The sequence below is a fragment of the Pygocentrus nattereri genome, chromosome 19 (genome assembly GCF_015220715.1).
Source record: "Pygocentrus nattereri isolate fPygNat1 chromosome 19, fPygNat1.pri, whole genome shotgun sequence".
NCBI lineage: Eukaryota > Metazoa > Chordata > Actinopteri > Characiformes > Serrasalmidae > Pygocentrus > Pygocentrus nattereri.
The window spans coordinates 2,746,213-2,766,426 of record NC_051229.1 but is presented as its reverse complement, the minus strand read 5'-3'; the positions used below and the strand labels follow the sequence as shown (position 1 = coordinate 2,766,426).

The window sequence follows — 20,214 nt, the reverse complement described above, 5'->3', positions numbered from 1 at the left end:
GAGGAGGATAAGAATAAGGAGGAGAAGAAGGAGGAGAAGAAGAAGGAGGAGAAGAAGGAGGAGGAGGAGAAAGGAGGAGGAGGAGGAGGAGGAGGAGGAGGACCACTAAAATTCAGCACTAAATTTCACTTGTTTAGCACATTTTTCACAAAATCAACTCGAGGTGCGTCACAGAAAGATTCCACGTTAAAAATCTTTAAGTTTCTAAAACTTCTAAAAATCAATTCAGAAAAACATCTAAACGTCTGAAGTGTATAAAGATTCTTCTTAAAAAAAAAAGATCAAGAATCAAAACAAATGAATTTATAAAATAAATAAAAAACGTATAAAAAGGAAAAGTCCTAAAATTCTTTTGTAAGAAGAGATAAAAATTCTATGTCTAAAAATCGAACTATGAACCTGATAGAACCCTTATACACGTTTATACTCTGGGCACTGAAATGACCTCCTATGGAATATTTACCCTCATTATGCTCGGTTGGGAGCAGTGGCTCTCGTGTGAAACACACGGCATTCCGAGAATTTTAGCCATCGAAAGACACCAACACAGGATCCAGCATGTTGGAGTTTTCACCCTCACCCGGTCAGTGTTTACACGCAAGTAGCTCTGCTGTCTTTTCTTTGATCATTAACACCAACAACGTTCAGCACATCATTCCGATGCATCAGACAACTTGGAAAAGTCTGTAGATGAGTTAGACCAATCGGAGGCAACCAAACCTCCATGTGTTGTGACATCACAACCACGACTTACTGGCAGTTTGGCTCAATACACTCAGGGGTCGAACGTCAAGCCAAAAAAAAGGTGGACATTCTGGTCTTCCTGGCCAATCACCACAGGCCTGTAACAGCCTTCAGAAAAACATCAGACAAACCAGGAGAGGAAATCAGACATCAATTCCAAAGAGCTCCCCGAGGAACCATGGAAGGCTTTTGATTTATAGAAGCTTCTCCCGCTGGAAAGGTTCCGGCTGCAGGTCAGCATGGCAACTGTGAAGATTCCCTACCAGCTTAAAATAACTTCAAGGAAGCTACATCATTAGAAGCACACAGATCGATGATCTCACCTGCGCCGAGGTCCTCTTCAGCAACACCACAGAAATACATAAACAGCATCCAGCCCCAGCCCTCGTCTCAGCCAGTCTCGCACATGCTGGATGACCAGACCTGAAACGAAAGGGGATCTCAGAGAAACAAGCAAAGAGCTACCAAAGAACCCTTTTAGCCTTGTGGTCGTGGAGGATGCAGAAGAAACTGAACATCATGCCTGTGTGTGTGTTGGAGACCCAGCGGTGGACGAAGTACACAAACCCTGCACTCGAGTTAAAGTCGAGACCCCCAGGGTAAAATATTCCTCCAGTAAAAGTAGAAGTTCCTCCCTTTAGACCTCCACTTGAGTAAAAGTACTAAAGTATTTCCCTTCAAATGTACTTAAGTATAAAGTAAAAGTACTAAAAGAGGAATTCTGGCTCTGATGTCCTGTTATCATTTTTATAACCAGACTGGCTTCATGAACTCATTTCAGGTGAAAGTCCTCCAGCGTCTCTCTTGGTAAACCAGTCTTTTAATAGAACGTCATTAATTAGTGACGCTGACGTCTATTAAAATGATCAGAAGCACAAAACACTGAAGGTAAACAGTTTCCATCAGGGAGAACCGAGTGGCTCTGAAATCACTTTTTACACACAAGCAAAGTTTCAGTTTCAGATTTATTTACAACTTAGTTCCAAGTTGAAGTTGAATAAAAACTGGCTTTAAACTCAGGATCACAGATGAGCTCCTTTACTATGTTGATCTGTAGGCGTCTGTTCATAAACACAAACCAGCCCAAACTCATTTACTATAAAATGAACTGGTGTTTGTAGAAATTCAGAAAAAAGCCGCGTCAGTCTCGACTGCATATGTGGACATATTTCTATATTGAGCTCTATTTACACAAAGTTAGGTTAGTTCATCATTTATGTTGAACAGACTCTCCCAAAGTTTTACGCTGCTGCGCTGACGTTGAACCGCGTGCTGCACTGGGTCGGTATGACCAACAGGTCAAAACCAGCTCTAAACAAAGTGACCGCTGGGCCCTGATTGGTGCTCTGGCTTTGCGCTTCTTTCGTTTTGACATGTTAAGTTTTTATACACACAGAAACCAAAAGGAACGACAGATTTCTCAAAATGTAGGAGGAAAAAGTCGGACATTAGACTCTGAAATGTAGTGGAGTGAAAGGAAAAAGTCGCCCAGAACGGAGAAACTTCAGTACAGATACACCAAAAATACTAAAGTACAGAAACTAATTACATTTACTCAGTTACTCAGTTACTGTCCACCACTGCAACATCCCTCTATATGTGGTGCAACTGTTTTGCCGCTGCTTTGTGTGTCTGTTCACAAAACTCAGGAAAACTGTTCACACAGCAGGTTAAAGTGGGAATCATGTGCCTTCAAAGGGGGACAAATATTCCAGTGATATGAAACTGAAGTCAGATATTCTTGAATGAATTTTTAGATTCCACCTTAAATGGTGCAGCAGTTCTGATGCCTGGTGGCTCCAGAATGTAACAGCTAGACTATTTAAGGTGGAACGGGAAGTTTAGCTAGCTACCGAGACATCAGCACCACTAGTAGCCTGTTATGAATGAAGGACCATAAGACACAAACTACATTAACATCAACTCCTCGGGACCACCGGCGGGTCCAAACCGCACTCGGTCATGTTCTCCATATCGTTCATACTCCATCAGCTCCATTCAGAAGCTGGGCGTCGTGTGAGGCTGTAGCTCTTCTCTCCAGTCTAATAGACGGTGACGTCATTTTAAACCCTTATAATAAAAGAAGCTGAACTTTGTTTGTTTTTCTACTGAAAGTCGACCCGTTTTTCCCCAAATCTGGGCTCTAAACTATAAACAGACGGCGTCTCTTCAGTGATCTGCTCTGGAAACATCACTTTTAGAAAATAGTGATATGTCGAGATCATAAAACACATTTACTGTTATAATTTACTGTTAAGGGGCTTTTACAAAAATAAATAAATAAACAATTTTTAAAACATTTTTTTCATGCAGTTACTGAATAATTTGCCTTATGATTTGGTCACGAAAACCAGATGGACAAGCCAAAACACTCCCTGGTCAATAGGAGGTTAAACTGAGATAAAACGGTGGTTATCGTGATTTTTTTAATTGAGAAAATTCTCACATTTGTAGGTTTCCTTGGTCTCTTGCTCAGCCGTCTTGCTGGTTTTCCTGTTTTTCCTCATATCTCTCTGTTTGGAGTCTCTGAAAAACCTCCGTTTGGAGGGCCATGTATCCCCAACACATCGCCCCACCCCTCTCTCTCAACATCGGGACACCCCACCCCTAGACGGGAACGTGCAAATCGGAGGGGTAGGGCTAAGTGGTAGGGCAGAGGGGTGAAATGGGACTGGGCCCAAGAGGGACTCTCTTCTGCGTCTGCAGTAGTGGTAGTGCGTGACTCTCCCTCCCAGGCGGAGAACGACCGCTTGACAGGACGGGAGGAAACTGGTTATGACTAACACTGGGAATAAATAAATAAATAAATAAATAAATAAATGCAGGCGAATGGCCGCAGAGCCTGAGCTGATCTGATGACCTCCACACCGGGCTGTGGCCGACTCCTACACACCGTCACGGACAATGCGTCATTGACAAAGTGGATGCTGGGGAATGCTGGTCACACATAAGGACAAGTGCTACCATGGATTACACCGGAGAGCAGAGAATCCGCCAAGCAGGGGCTTTAGAAACCAGCGGAGTCGACACATTTTCCGGTTAGTTAAAGATGCAAGCTATGCCTCACTGTCAGCACAAAGCCGAGGAGACACGGCAGGAAGAGGATAAGAGAGACGGCCCGAAGCGTTTATACCACCACAAAGCGCTGGAGAACCGCTCAGCGCTGTGGCACTCGGAAGGGAGTTCTTCCGCTGAACATGACAAACTTAACATCCAAATAAAAACAACGTACATCGACCGGGCGTCACGTTCTGACCACCTCCCTGTTTCTACGCTCACTGTCCACTTTATCAGCTCCACTTACTGTATAGCTGCACTCTGTAGTTCTACAGTTACAGACTGTAGTCCATCTGTTTCTCTGATACTCTGTTACCCTGTTCTTCAGTGGTCAGGACCCCCATGGACCCTCACAGAGCAGGTACTGTTTGGGTGGTGGGTCATTCTCAGCACTGACGTAACACTAACGTGGTGGTGGTGTGTTAGTGTGTGTTGTGCTAGTGCGAGTGGATCAGACACAGCAGTGCTGCTAACACAGTATCAGAGAAACAGATGGACTACAGTCTGTAACTGTAGAACTACAAAGTGCAGCTATACAGTAAGTGGAGCTGATAAAGTGGACAGTGAGCGTAGAAACGAGGAGGTGGTCATCGGTGTATAATGCAATTACAGACCACTCTTAAAAATAAAGGTGACCACAGAAGAACCACTTCCCCAACTCCTTTTTGTTCACATGATGGCCTTCACACATTTACAAAATTAAATGGACAAGATGTAAACAAAGGCGTTCAGGGTGGTCTGGTGTGAAACGCTCATTTCAGAGACAGGACTGTCCACAGTGGTGGTGATGGGAACCAGACGTCTGACCTCTAAAAGCTCCTCACAGAAAGTTCCTACATGAGATGGCTATGAATTCACTGCCTGATGACCGAGACGCTGTTTTAAGAAGGTTTTGGTCTAAAATGCATAAGTTTTCAACTCCATTCATGGTGGAGGGCGTTAGAAGGCCAAATAATCTGCAAAGAAAGCCCCCCACCCCACCCCACCCCACCCCACCCCACCCCCACTTATCACCATTTTCCCCCCATCATCAGCATTCCATATAAGCTCAGAAGACTCGTGTAGGTTCTCTGGTGGTTCTGGATGGTAAATAAAGTGTCTGTATCGGTGTTGTCGTCATGGCGACGCCTGGTTCCCATCACCACCACTGTAAAGACGTCTGAACCGTTTCACACCAGACTGGTCTGAGTCTCTCTGTTCCCATCTCAACCAGTAAATTATGAAATTTTGAGATAAAAAAAAAACGGTGGTGTCCTCCTTTAACTCGGAGTCCATCTAGAACCTGGACGATTAAACAAATAAGAAACCGAACCAAACGCAAGACACTGAATCACTTCAACTCAGAGGGAGTTCATTCAGCACGGCTTGTTTTCGCCCGCACCCCCGCGATGACAGGGACCAAACCCGATTAAGATTTAATTACGCTGCGGATTCCCTGAATTATACATCTCCTAGTCAGAGTCAACGAAGGTGTATTTTTAGACCTGTGAACCTGCTCCTGGGGTAGTAAAGGCACTTAAAGGCACATTCAGAGCCCAACAAGGCATCACAGCGCACGCTTCTCAGTGTTTCCCGCTGCTGAATTCAAGTCCATTTCCAAAAGAGTTCTCAACGGAATAATTAAGCAATCGGACCACGAGAGGCTGCGGGTTACTGCCAGTTTATCACGGGGAAGGCGCGACGTGAAGTGGAGTAAAACTCCCCTCCCTGTGATAAAATCCCAGTGACCCACTGCCTCGAGGGGCTTCTCGCTTTTTGAAGTAGTGGCCAACAGAAAATGATACGACACAATTATTCAGAAAATAATGTACATTATTAACAGTAATAACAGACAGAAGCAAGATACGTAGCTCCTTTAGAGCACAGCATCACTGCTGAGCAGCCACTGGCCACTGAACGAGGACAAGAACGTCCATAATTCAGGCATTTTAAAACGATGTCGTATAACAGTGAACATATGATAACTCAGCACTGTTTAATGCGAACACCTTCGCTTTATAAGTTGTTTCTGGTCACCAAATCACCACCGCGAGTCGTCCGACAGGCTGACGGTCTTGACTACGCCACTTTTCTCAGGCTGGGGCTGAGTCTCAAACGGCTCCCCGCTCCCTACATAGTGCACTACATAGGAGCTTAAATACTGGATCCTGCAGCCCAACAGAGCCAAATATGACTAAAAACAGTCATTTGGGATTCATCCACATTCAGCTTGCTGACCAGCCTGGATAAATACGTCTACTTCATCAGTGCACTCGGTGTCAGCATTAGAGTCAGCATTAGAGTCAGCATTAGAGTCAGCATTAGAGTCAAAGATCACTGGCGCAGTGATCAGTGCTCAGTCGCTGTGAGGCGTCAGCCAATCAGATTTTGGGACCAGAACCATCCGGTTTAGAATCAAACCACAGAACACTAGAGGTGGTCATTACGGTAAATCAGGTCATGGATCGTTAGAGCTTGACCGATATCAGCTGGCCGATAAAACGAGCCAATATTACAGATCCTCTATTTTTATGTTATTCTGGTATTAGATTTTTTTTCCTCTAATAAAAACATTAAGTTTGCATTTTCCAGCCACTCCAACTTCCAAAACACCCCTTACAGCGTGAGTGGGCGGGGCTAAACTGCTGAAGGCTGAATACATGGGCTGCTTTTCATGACGTCACAAAAACAGCCAATTCAAAACAGGCTGTTAGTTTCCATGCGTGGCCGTATGGAGGTCCAAGTCAGCGTTTTACCCGTGTTTATATAGAATATCAAGCTACTAATTAAAACAAACACATTACAGACCCTTTAGGATGTGCAGAGTTAAGGCCGTCTGATGTCTGAAAAATCGTTTGTCGACGTTTTTAGAAGATTCTGGACTAAAACGCATTATTTTCCAAATCCATTCATGGTGAAGGGACACGTGCAGGGCGTTAGAAGGCCAAATAGCCCACAAAGAAACAGATTTATCACGATTTTCCCTTCAACATTCCACATAATAAAAGCTCAGTAGGTGCTCCGGTGGTTCTGGATGGTAAATAAAGTGTCTGTGTTGTAGTCATGGCAACATCTGGTTCCCATCACCACCACTGTAAAGACGTCTGAACCATTTCACACCAAACCCTCTGAATCTCTCTGTTTAAGTTAAGTGATACTTTTTTGATCCCACAACCGGAGAAATTCCACCTCCACATTTAACCCGTCCGTGAAGTGAAACACCACATACACACTAGTGAACACACACACTAGGGGGCAGTGAGCACACTTGCCCGGAGCGGTGGGCAGCCCTATCCACGGCACCCAGGGAGCAGTTGGGGGTTAGGTGTCTTGCTCAAGGACACCTCAGTCATGGACCGTCGGTGCTGGGGATCGAACCGGTTCCCTGACCTCCAGCCCACGACTGCCCAACACCTCACCTCAACTTCTGGATTATACAGGAATTTTGAAAACTCGGTGGAAGTTTAGACCATATTTAATTGGAAGTGAGTGATTTTGAAAGATTACCAATGTTTATATACAACATCAATCTCCTAATTAAAACAATGACGAGAAAAAAGCGTTTTTCCCTTCAAGGCTGTGCAGTTTTATTGGTATTGGCAGAAACGCTGTGACGCTCACCATCACAATCCACCTCCACTCAAAAGTAAAAAGAAAGCAAACCGAAGTCGCCTGAACACCGTTTCACCAACACGTCTTCGTTTCTGGCCACTTTTTCCACCAAATGAAGTCGTTCCAGCAGCTTGGAGCCAAGTGACAATTGCTGTTTCTTAGCAACCAGTGGACAGTGGAAGGACACAGGTATGGTGGTTTTATCACATATAACTAAATTTGAGCGCTTTCCAGCCAATCCCATCGCGTGGGTGGAACCGGCAGCATTAGTTTAGACACTCAGTCGCACCAACAGGTATAAAGAACAAAGCAAACCACGCTCTGATCTTGGTCTTTGTTCTTTGTGTTGAAGTAGCATTTGGTATTGTTTGTTCTTTTTGTCATCATTTAAAAAAATAAATAAATAAAGAGAACAGCGTTTTTGGAAAACCCGCACAACTGCACAAAAAGGCTCATAAGCGCGCCAGTCCTGCAGAGATAACGTCCCATAAAATCTCAACACGTCCATGTAAACAACTCAATAGTCTAGTCCGATTGAGGCCATTCGCAATACAGTGTCTATCTGACTGAACGAGGTGGGTAATCCTGTGAATAATGAGTTAAATAGAAGAATAATATCCATGTAAACTCCTGTATCCGATTACATTCCCTATCGGAAAGTTTCAGTCCGTTCTGCATGTGCGTCGCGTCACAGTGAGAGTTTATACCGTTCAACACGGCGGAGCAGAAACTGGTCTGCAGAGGAGACGAAGTTCATGCTCTGATCTTTAAAAGACGGCGGTGGGACGGACGTCCAGCTTATGTGTCTCAGAGCACGACGTCTTCCTCTCGGCCTTCTTTAATAAGGACATGTGAAGGACGTTTTCCTGAGTCTGACGTCATTTTAAAGCAGTTAAAAACACAATCACTGCTCACTGCTGCTCATCTCACTCTGACTGGACCTCACGTGATGCTGGTTGTCATGGTAACGTTTACTCAGAGTGGTTCTCCACGCATGCGCGTCATTTTGCTTGACAGACTGTTAATCAGATTGTTGAGTAGAGTGAGAAACACCTCAGTTTGAGTCTGTAATCGGAATGTGTTCAATCATATTAGCAAAATCTTTGCATGTAAACAAAGATGCTGACGGCTATTAACTATCCGCTCCTTGTTGACTCTTCCCACTCCACCTTAAACCAATTAAAATCTGGAGAATCTCTGACTTCAGCTTCATATCACTGAAGAATTAGGGGGGGTGATAATAAATAACTGCCCCCCTCTTTGAAGGCGTATGATCCCTAAATGTGACTAAAGCCCAGCAGTGAGGAGCTGAACTGTCCCTGCAGACGGGCAGAGCCGCCTACAGAGCGGCGCTAGTACAACCCCAATTCCAGTGAAGTTGGGACGTTGTGTGAAACATAAATAAAACAGAATACGATGATCTGCAAATCCTTTACAGCCCATATTCAGTTGAATCCACTTCAAAGACGAGATATTTAATGTTCAAACAGATAAACTTTGTTTTTTGCAAATATTCACTCATTTTGAATTTGATGCCTGCAACACGTTCCAGAGAAGTTGGGACAGGGGCAACAAAAGACTGGGAAAGTTGAGGAATGCTGTAAAAACACCTGTTTGGAACATTCCACAGGTGAACAGGTTAATTGGAAACAGGTGAGTGTCATGATTGGGTATAAAGGGAGCATCCCTGAAAGGCTCAGTCGTTCACAAGCAAGGACGGGCGAGGTTCACCACTTAGTGAACAACTGCGTGAGCAAATAGTCCAACAGTTTAAGAACAACGTTCTTAAAAAAAGAGTGCGGGTACTAGACTGACCTGCCTGCAGTCCAGACCGTCTCCCATTGAAAATGTGTGGCACATTATGAAGCTCAAAATACGACAGCGGAGCCCCCGGACTGCTGAGCAGCTGAAGCTGGACATCAAGCAGGAATGGGAAAGAATTCCACCTACAAAGCTTCAACAATCAGTGTCCTCAGTTCCCAAACGCTTATTGAGTGTTAAAGGAAAGGTGATGTAACACAGTGGGAAACACGCCCTGTCCCAACTTCTCTGGAACGTCCTGCAGGCATCAAATTCAAAATGAGTGAATATTTGTAAAAAACAATAAAGTTTATCCGTTTGAACATTAAATATCTCGTCTTTGTAGTGGATTCAATTGAATATCGGTTGAAAAGGATTTGCAGATCATCGTCTTCTGTTTTTATTTATGTTTTACACAACGTCCCAACTTCACTGGAATTGGGGTTGTAGCTGTTAAAGAAGTGATGCTCTTTTATTTGAGGCTCCCATTTCAGAGGGAAGATCTCAACCACTGCCCTGCAGCTCAGTTACAAGGTGGTTAGGCACTTATGACACTTGAAAACAAGGGCTAGGGGTAAAAAGAAGAAATGGAACTGGGCCTAAGCATCGATTATTTTCCCAATCCCTACAGGATTAGGGAACTGGTGGCCGGTCAAAGGCAGAAAAAGGAATGCAGTAACACATAATCCACCCTTTTACATCGCGTACGACCTCACTTCCTGTTATTGTTCACTGCCCAACACCATATCTGCTCTGGACAGCCCAGCGGTGACAGGAAGTCCACTTTCATCACGTCGCGGTCTTGGAATAATGCACTTCCACTTTCTCAGCCGTGGTACGCCAGGCCAAACGCAGACGCAGTCCACAGAAGCCGTTTCACTTCTTTTATCTCTGGCGTTCGAGGACAAATACACTGACTTTAAAGGGGAACCGATTCATGTTTTTCCTGCATTATTAAGTGGTTGGATGTTAAAGTCGTTCAGAGCGGTTTGGTGTGAAACGCTCCGTTCTAGATAAACTTACCGAGTCAGAACCGTTCACAGTGGTGGTGATAGGAACCAGACGTCCCCCTCTAAAAGCTCCTACAGAAAGTTCCTACATGAACTGGTTCTGAATTCTCTGCCTGACGACTGAGACGCTGTTAAGATAGTTTGAGAAGATTTTGGAGTAAAACATTTTTAAATCTATTGGTGGTGGAGGGATACATGCAGGGTGTTGTGAGACAAAATAGTCCCCAAAGAAAACTTAGAAGTAAAAAATAGAAGTTTTCAGCCCTTCTGCTATTTTACCATCAACACTCCATATAAACACCAAAAAAAGGATGTGAGGGTTCACTGCTGGTTTTGGATATTTAATACACTGCCTATAAACTACTATCTTGACTATAATTATTAATTAATAAATAAACAAATAGCAGCTCTTGTGATTTGAAAATTGCATAATTAATCTTTCAGCCCTAATGAAACGTAACCACAGCTCATAGCAGTACACTCTTAAAAAGGCTAGTACTTCAAGGGTTCTTTAGTAAAGAAAACGGTTCTATATGGAACCACGAACGCCCAAAGAGCCGTCTGCATGATTAAAGGGTTCTTTTGAGTGTCCATGGCTCTACATAGAACCATTTCCTTTACTAAAGAACCCCTGAGGAACCATCCTTTTTAAGAGTGTAGTCCACCGTTCTTAGCGCTCGGTCTCATTCATCGGTCAAACTATAACATTCGCGTTTTAAATAAAGACTTCGGGGCTAACGGTCGGTCATCGTGGCTGCGTCCCAATTCAGGGGGTGCGTCCTTCAGATGCTGTATTTGAAGGCCGACTGCGTCACAGCGGCGCGGCTAGGCCTTCCCATTTCGAAGGCTCCTTCATATGTGCGGGAGACGTGTCCTTCTCCATGGCAACGAGGCTCACTATGCGCCGGTGAGGATTCGAGAACAGGGCAGCATCAGCAGACGAGACGTCCTAACTCGATTACGTTAAGATAAACCCCAGACCTTCTCTTTTAACCATCTGTGTCTATTACAGTGATGGTGGTGAACAACGAGGAGACGGAGCTGAACGTGTGTCTGTTTATTAAGAATAATAGCGTTGGCGTGCTCGGCTAAAGCGTTTGGGAAATGGAGACTGAAACTGCGGGGCAGCGACACTGATAAACAGCAGGGGGCGCTGACACAGTATTGACTCTTAGTTTATTGCGCTTTAGTCTTGTTTGACCTTTCCAAATCAGTAACGGTAGCTAATGGTAGCCGTCTGGCTAACTCACTTGGTTACTTTTGATTATGTGTTTACGTTTCAGCTGTGTGCACGGGGTCGGTTGCTAGGTAACACACGTGACAGCTGACCGTCGACTTTGATTGAGCAAGTTAAGATTTCCTAACGGGAGATAAGATGCTGTAAGATAAGACGAGATTCCTAAATCAAGGTAAGATTTGCTTCTCTAACATGAATTTGCAAAAAAAAAATCTTAGTGACGCGACAGATCTTCAGTTATGACAAAAAGATAGGAATTTTCTGGGATACGGCCCGTGGTATCGTGGCGTCCCTAGCAGGGCTGACGGATTAATCGTTTCATATAGAAAACTGCAGTTTTCAAATCGCAAGAGCTGCAGTTTTTATTCTAGTCTTAGTCTCATCAACAACGTCAACCCGACAGCTTTACTCAGGGAAATTTCACCTAATAACATGGAACTCGCCAACCGCTGTGACATCACAACCACCGTTTGGGCTGGCACACTGTGTCACGAGTTAAAAACTCTGGTCTTTTTAGCTAAAAAGGCCTAAACCTCACTTTATACCTCAAATTACAAATTAAACTGTAATCAAAATATTGATCAGAAAAATCGTAATTAGATATTTTGCCAAAATCGTTCAGCCCTAATCTTTAGGTTCTATAGTGAACCATTCCACACCCGGCAAATTTTGGTGGAACGCCCGTTGACGCTCAGTATACAGGGTCGTTCAAAAAGGTTCATCCGATCTCAAAGCGCCATAATTTTACAGCTGTGAGGCGCCGAGGAACCAATCACACTCCAACTGTAAGAGGGGGTCAGAGCTTCTGACTGGCTCCCTTCAGTCTGAGAGGAGCTGAGACCCCTGAGCAGAACGTTCTGCGTTCTCCACGTCAATCAGAGTGAATCCGTCAGAACTGAGCAGCGGGATTTTCATCAGCAGTGAAGCTCCAGCAGCTCAGAGCGTTCGGCGCTGGTTCCACAGCACTGGATGATCTCCGAAATCCCACTGAAAGAGCCGTGAGAGCGGCGACGCCCGACACGCTCAGTCCAGTCTGGGATGAGTTTGGCTCTGGTGTTGATGTTGTCCGTCCAGCTGGAGGAGGTTCAGACTGAGACCTTGTAGAATTACATAATAAACTTTATGCTCATTTACACCGTTTACAGCTCACTGCACTGATCTGTGATGATTTATAGTGAATCTTTTTGAATCCTGCATCCTCACACGCGTGGAAATTCTCAGGAGACCCAAAGGGCCCAGCGTCTCTGCGCGTCTGCGAATGCAGCGATTCGCTTTTCGGTACTTTGATCTCAACTTGAAGATTAAAAGAGGAGAGAAGGCCACTGTTCTCCCATCAAGAGTGATGTAACACACTTACACGCATTACAGCAGGTTAGACATCCACACGGCTGAACCAACAGGCTGTTGCTAAGAGAAGAATAAAAGCATTTGCTGCAGGTCAAGTGTTTCCCTTACATCTCTACCGCCAGGAAAGATGAATAAAACAAAGGCTTTTCTTCATTCTCACACATTTAAAGCGCAGAAGGCTTTGATACTGCACTGTAAATCCAACAGGTCGCAGAGTTTGGGCCACTAAGGCTGCGTAACTGAACTAACTGAGGAAACCATTACATCAAATACGCGTAAACGTTAAAGAATACAAGGCTTATTATTATGAATACGTCTAAACTCCTCAGTGCCGCGGCTGGACTGAGAACAGTCCACAAACCAAAAACATCCAGCCAACAGCGTCCTGTGGGCAGCGTCCTGTGACCACTGATGAAGGACTAGAGGATGACCAACACAAACTGTGCAGCAGCAGATGAGCTGTCGTCTCTGACTTCACATCTACAAGGTGGACCGACAAGGTAGGAGTGTCTAATAGAGTGGACAGTGAGTGGACAGAGTGTTTAAAACTCCAGCAGCACTGCTGTGTCTGATCCACTCGCACCAGCGCAACACACACTAACACACCACCACCACGTCAGTGTTACTGCAGTGCTGAGAATGACACACCGCCCAAATAGTACCTGCTCTGTGAGGGTCCATGGGGGTCCATGATAAACACCCCCACACCATGATCCCCCCTCCACCAAACTTTACACTCGGCACAATGCAGTCAGACAAGTACCGTCTCCTGGTCCTATCCAAACCCAGACTCTTTGGATTTCCAGACGGAGAAGCGTGATTGGTCACTCCAGAGAACTCGTCTCCACTGCTCTAGAGTCCAGTGGCGGCGCTTTACACCACTGCATTCCACGCTTTGCATTGCGCTTGGTGATGTAAGGCTTGGATGTAGCTGCTCGGCCATGGAAACCCATTCCATGAAGCTCTCTACGCTGTTCTTGAGCTGATCTGAAGGCCACATGAAGTTTGGAGGTCTGTAGTGATTGACTCTGCAGAAAGTCGGTGACCTCTGCGCACTATGCCCCTCAGCATCCGCTGACCGCTCTGTCATTTTACGTGGCCGACCACTTCGTGGCTGAGCTGCTGTCGTTCCCAATCGCTTCCACTTTGTTATAATCCCACTGACAGTCGACTGTGGAATATTTAGTAGTGAGGAAATTTCACGACTGGTCTTGCTGCACAGGTGGCGTCCGATCACGGCACCACGCTGGAATTCACTGAGCTCCTGAGAGCGACCCATTCTTTCACTAATGTCTGTAGAAGCAGTCTGCAGGCCGAGGGGCTCGGCTTTATACACCTGTGGCCGTGGAAGTGACTGATGTTTTGGTGTATTCTGAATCAACACGGCCCTTTTAATGGCTGAGTTTGACAGCCCTGCTCTAAAACATCCGTTTTTGTTTTGCAACCCAGTTTATAGCTTTTCAATCTACAATGCACTCGTAAAATAACTGTTCTTACATGACGAGCCACTTCGCACCAACATTCCCTTCAGGACCAATAAATGCTTCTGTCGGTCTTTCTCTGTTATTAGACTGCAGAACTTTCAGTGTATTACTGCTCATCAGGCTCTATCCAAAAGTGGATCAGACACTGCAGTGGCACCGACGTGGTGGTGGTGTGTTAGTGTGTGTTGTGCTGGTCTGAGTGGATCAGACACAGCAGTGCTGCTGGAGATGTTAAACACTGTGTCCACTCACTGTCCACTCTATTAGACACTCCTATCTTGTCGGTCCACCTTGTAGATGTAAAGTCAGAGACGACAGCTCATCTGCTGCTGCACAGTTTGCGTTGGTCATCCTCTAGTCCTTCATCAGTGGTCACAGGATGCTCTCAGTCCAGCAGCGACACTGAGGTGTTTAAAAACTCCAGCAGCGCTGCTGTGTCTGATCCACTCACACCAGCACAACACACACTAACACACCACCACCACGTCAGTGTTACTGCAGTGCTGAGAATGACCCACCACCCAAACAGTACCTGCTCTGTGAGGGTCCATGGGGGTCCTGACCACTGAAGAACAGGGTAACAGAGTATCAGAGAAACAGATGGACTACAGTCTGTAACTGTAGAACTACAGAGTGCAGCTATACAGTCAGTGGAGCTGATAAAGTGGACAGTGAGCATAGAAACAGGGAGGTGGTCAGAATGTTAAACCTGATCAATGGAAAAGGCCCTAAAAAGTCTGTAGAACGGCTTCAAACAGCGACTAAATCAAAACTTAATTACTGCATTATAATTCTGACTGACAGCCAAACAGCATGGATGTTATCCAACTTCAAAATAAGCACCAAATCCATAAAAGAAGCCTAACCAGTCGGACCAGACGTGAGTTCACCGTCATTACACTTCTGAAGTGGTTTGCTGTCTCCTCCTTGACAGTGGAGTTGATGGGAACCAGGGGTCGCCATGACTACAACACAAATACAGACATTTTATTCCCTCATCCATAACCTACAGTGTCTTCTTGGTTTTATATGGAATGTTAATGATGGGAAATAGTGGAAAAAACTAAACAAGCCAAGTTTTCTGTGGGGACTATTTGGCCATATAACACCTTGCAGGTATCTGTTCAGCATGACCAGTTCATTAAAAACAATGCACAGTAGGCCAAAATCATAAACAGGGTCTCAGACATCAGGCAGTGAATTCAGAACCATCTCATGTAACTAGGAACTTTCTGTGAGGGGGCTTTTAGAGGGGGACGTCTGGTTCCTATCACCACCACTGTGAACAGCCCTGACTGGGTAAGTTTCTCTAGAACACAGCGTTTCACACCAAATCGCTCTGAACGACTCTGTTTACATCTCAACCACTGAATTAAGTTGAACTTCTGAACAATTAGTGGATTTCCCCTTCAACCTCGAGCACTGCTGCATTGCTGGGACTTCTCCACCAACAACCGTTAGCCCGTTAGCTTAGCCGGCGCTCGGCTAAACCACACACGGCAGAGTAAATAAACTTTGGCCGAGCCTGAGCTCCACATTTCCGCTGCTAATGAGATAAACGAGCTATTTTTAAACGCCTTTTCACCCGCATGTGAGGCAGACGGGCGTAAAAGTGTGGACCTGATGCTAAAAATTAAGCGAAGCTTAAGTCAGCGTCTTATTTTTAATTTTTCCGTTCCACCTTAAATAGTGCAGCAGCTGCATTCAGGCGCTGCGCGGTCGCCACAAGCGCCAGAAGGTAACCGCCGCACCATTTAAGGTGGAACGGAACATTTTCGAAAAAGAAGCTGGCGAATAGCAACTTCAGCCTCGTAGAAAAGAGCTGCTACTGCTTCGGACTGTTATTCAGAGTCACGACAGCAGTTAAGCTGTGTAGGGTCGATCTGTTGCCGCACCTCAAGATTTTGAGAACGAAAACAGTCCAAATGCCTCCTAATCTGTGCGATGAGGATAATATGGGTTGTTTAACTCACCGCTGCGGTGGCCATCCTCACTCACAGCGCCATGCAGCTCCAGCTCCTTCAGCGGGGTGCTCTAGCCAGTGCGGCCGCTTTAGGCTCACCCTGCAGCGGCAGAGCCTGCGCGTAGTGACCGCGAGTCTCCGGATCTCTGCTACAGGCCCACGGGCTCTAAAGATGGCCTCTAAACTGGAGCGGGGAAAGCGAGTCAACCCTGCCTCACCACGACAGCGAAAAGGGGGCGGGGCGTGGCATAATTATCCACTATGTTATGGCAGCAGCGCCGACTCCTCCACCCCGCCCACAGACCCACCCGGTGGGCGGGGTTGTGGGCGGGGCGAGTGGGCGGCACCGCTGCTCTAATGTTGCACAATTTAGGGTCAGATTAGATTAGATTAGATTAGATTAGATTCAACTTTATTGTCATTGTGCAGATGCGACGCCCAATTCATTAAATGTCTGATAAGGTTCTAAAGTAACTCACTATTATTTACTTGAGCAAATCATGGATGTTTTACTCTTCAAGATCATCGCAGCAACAATAATCATCTATGATTTTATATTGTAATAAACGTGTTAATGTATTAAATTATGCGAGTCGCCCTGTAAAGCCTGGAATATTCATTTACCAGTCAGAGGCGTCAGTGGGGAGGTTTTCACACCATGACGTGCCACTTTACATATTACCACAGGTTCACCCACATGTTCAAAAAGATAGGGGTGTGTCTTCAGTCCGTGGTGGATGTTGGAGTTAGTCATATTAGTCCAGGTGGGTGTTGGACACGGTCTAATTAGTCCAGGTGGACATAGGAGAGGGTCTAGATTAGTCCAGGTGGATGTAGGAGAGGGTCTAGACTAGTCCAGGTGGATGTTGGACACGGTCTAGATTAGTCCAGGTGGATGTTTGGAGATGGTCTAGATTAGTCCAGGTGGATGTTGGACAGGGTCTAGACTAGTCCAGGTGGATGTTGGAGATGGTCTAGATTAGTCCAGGTGGATGTTGGACAGGGTCTAGACTAGTCCAGGTGGATGTTGGACAGGGTCTAGATTAGTCCAGGTGGATGTTTGGAGATGGTCTAGATTAGTCCAGGTGGATGTTGGAGAGGGTCTAGACTAGTCCAGGTGGATGTTGGATAGGGTCTAGATTAGTCCAGGTGGATGTTTGGAGATGGTCTAGATTAGTCCAGGTGGATGTTGGACAGGGTCTAGACTAGTCCAGGTGGATGTTGGACAGGGTCTAGATTAGTCCAGGTGGATGTTTGGAGATGGTCTAGATTAGTCCAGGTGGATGTTGGAGAGGGTCTAGATTAGTCCAGGTGGATGTTTGGAGAGGGTCTAAATAGTCCAGGTGGATGTAGGAAAGAGAGTCAAGGTTAGCCCAGGTGGATGTTGGAGAGGGTCTAAATTAGTCCAGGTGGATGTTGGAGATGGTCTAGATTAGTCCAGGTGGATGTAGGAAAGAGAGTCAAGGTTAGCCCAGGTGGATGTTGGAGATGGTCTAGATTAGTCCAGGTGGATGTTGGAGAGGGTCTAGACTAGTCCAGGTGGATGTTGGACAGGGTCTAGATTAGTCCAGGTGGATGTTTGGAGATGGTCTAGATTAGTCCAGGTGGATGTTGGACAGGGTCTAGATTAGTCCAGGTGGATGTTTGGAGAGGGTCTAAATAGTCCAGGTGGATGTAGGAAAGAGAGTCAAGGTTAGCCCAGGTGGATGTTGGAGAGGGTCTAAATTAGTCCAGGTGGATGTTGGAGATGGTCTAGATTAGTCCAGGTGGATGTAGGAAAGAGAGTCAAGGTTAGCCCAGGTGGATGTTGGAGAGGGTCTAAATTAGTCCAGGTGGATGTTGGAGATGGTCTAGATTAGTCCAGGTGGATGTTGGAGAGGGTCTAGACTAGTCCAGGTGGATGTTTGCAGAGGGTTTAGATTAGTCCAGGTGGATGTTGGAGACGGTCTAATTAGTCCAGGTGGATGTTGGAGAGGGTCTAAATTAGTCCAGGTGGATGTAGGAAAGAGAGTCAAGGTTAGTCCAGGTGGATGTTGGAGAGGGTCTAGATTAGTCCAGGTGGATGTTGGAGATGGTCTAGATTAGTCCAGGTGGATGTAGGAGAGGGTCTAGACTAGTCCAGGTGGATGTTGGACAGGGTCTAGATTAGTCCAGGTGGATGTTTGGAGATGGTCTAGATTAGTCCAGGTGGATGTTGGACAGGGTCTAGATTAGTCCAGGTGGATGTTTGGAGAGGGTCTAAATAGTCGAGGAGGATGTAGGAGAGGGTCTAGATTAGTCCTGGTGGATGTTGGAGATGGTCTAGATTAGTCCAGGTGGATGTAGGAGAGGGTCTAGGCTAGTCCAGGTGGATTTTGGAGAGGGTCTAGATTAGTCCAGGTGGATGTTTGGAGAGGGTCTAGATTAGTCCAGGTGGATGTTGGAGAGGGTGTAGATTAGTCCAGGTGGATGTTTGGAGAGGGTCTAGATTACTCCAGGTGGATGTTGGAGACAGTCTAATTAGTCCAGGTGGATGTCAGAGAGGGTCTAGATTAGTCCAGGTGGATGTTGGAAAGAGAGTCAAGTTTAGTCCAGTTGGATGTTGGAGAGGGTCTAGATTAGTCCAGCTGGATGTTGGAGAGGCTCTAGATTAGTCCAGGTAGATGTTGGAGACAGTCTAATTAGACCAGGTGGATGTTGGAGAGGGTCTAATTAGTCCAGGTAGATGTTGGAGACAGTCTAATTAGTCCAGGTGGATGTAGGAGAGGGTCTAGATTAGTCCAGGTGGATGATGGAGAGGGTCTAGACCAGTCCAGGTGGATGTTGGACAGGGTCTAGATTAGTCCAGGTGGATGTTGGAGAGGGTCTAGATTAGTCCAGGTGGATGTTGGAGAGGGTCTAGATTAGTCCATGTGGATGTTGAAGAGGGTCTAAATAGTCCAGGTGGATGTTGAACAGGGTCTAGATTAGTCCAGGTGGATGTTGGAGAGGGTCTAGATTAGTCCAGGTGGATGTTGGAGAGGGTCTAGATTAGTCCAGGTGGATGTTGGAGAGGGTCTAGATTAGTCCAGGTGAATGTTGGAGAGGATCTAGATTAGTCCAGGTAGATGTTGGAGACAGTCTAATTAGACCAGGTGGATGTTGGAGAGGGTCTAGATTAGTCCAGGTAGATGTTGGAGACAGTCTAATTAGTCCAGGTGGATGTAGGAGAGGGTCTAGACCAGTCCAGGGGGATGTTGGACAGGGTCTAGATTAGTCCAGGTGGATGTTGGAGAGGGTCTAGATTAGTCCAGGTGGATGTTGGAGATGGTCTAGATTAGTCCAGGTGGATGTTGGACAGGGTCTAGATTAGTCCAGGTGGATGTTGGACAGGGTCTAGATTAGTCCAGGTGGATGTTGGAGAGGGTCTAGATTAGTCCAGGTGGATGTTGGACAGGGTCTAGATTAGTCCAGGTGGATGTTGGAGAGGGTCTAGATTAGTCCAGGTGGATGTTGGAGAGGGTCTAGATTAGTCCAGGTGGAAGTTGAAGAGGGTCTAAAAGTCCAGGTGTGTGTTTTTATTACGTGGGTAAATGTCTTTATTATGTGGGTGATTTGATTGATGGAATCTAAATGATTGACTGTTACTTTACGTTTCTTATCACTTTTTCCTTGCTTTTGATTCCTGGTCTACGTCACCTGCAGGTGGAGATTTCTAATGCTGTACGAGAGCCTGTTTAAGTTCCACATATGAATAAAAACATGTTCTGCCAATTAAGAATCAGACAGACATTCACATGTAGAGAATAAGATATAATAAATATAAAATATAACAAAATAAAATAAAACATGCATTCCTACCATCACACACACACTCACGCAGACACACACACACACTCACGCAGACGCACACACACACACACTTACTCAGAAACACACACACACACACTTACTCAGAAACACACACACTTACTCAGACACACACACCCACACACACACTCACGCAGACGCACACTCACACAC

The 20,214-nt window shown here is 45.7% G+C and overlaps 1 protein-coding gene across 4 annotated transcripts in view; it reads right to left on the bottom strand.

Annotated features, from left to right (window-relative positions):
- Window positions 1-16,451, bottom strand: part of zfyve9a (zinc finger, FYVE domain containing 9a) — a 56,280-nt gene extending 39,829 nt beyond the window's left edge. For 3 of the 4 annotated variants that reach the window (XM_037531021.1, XM_037531023.1, XM_037531024.1), the window contains exons 1-2: window positions 16,244-16,451; window positions 1,068-1,167 (exon numbers count right to left, since the gene is read on the bottom strand). The gene's annotated coding sequence lies outside the window, so the exon portion shown is untranslated. Of the gene's footprint in view, window positions 1-1,067; window positions 1,168-15,136; window positions 15,236-16,243 lie in introns of all 4 variants that reach the window. The other variant, XM_037531022.1, reaches the window with a different exon arrangement.
- Between the last annotated feature and the right edge of the window lie 3,763 nt (window positions 16,452-20,214).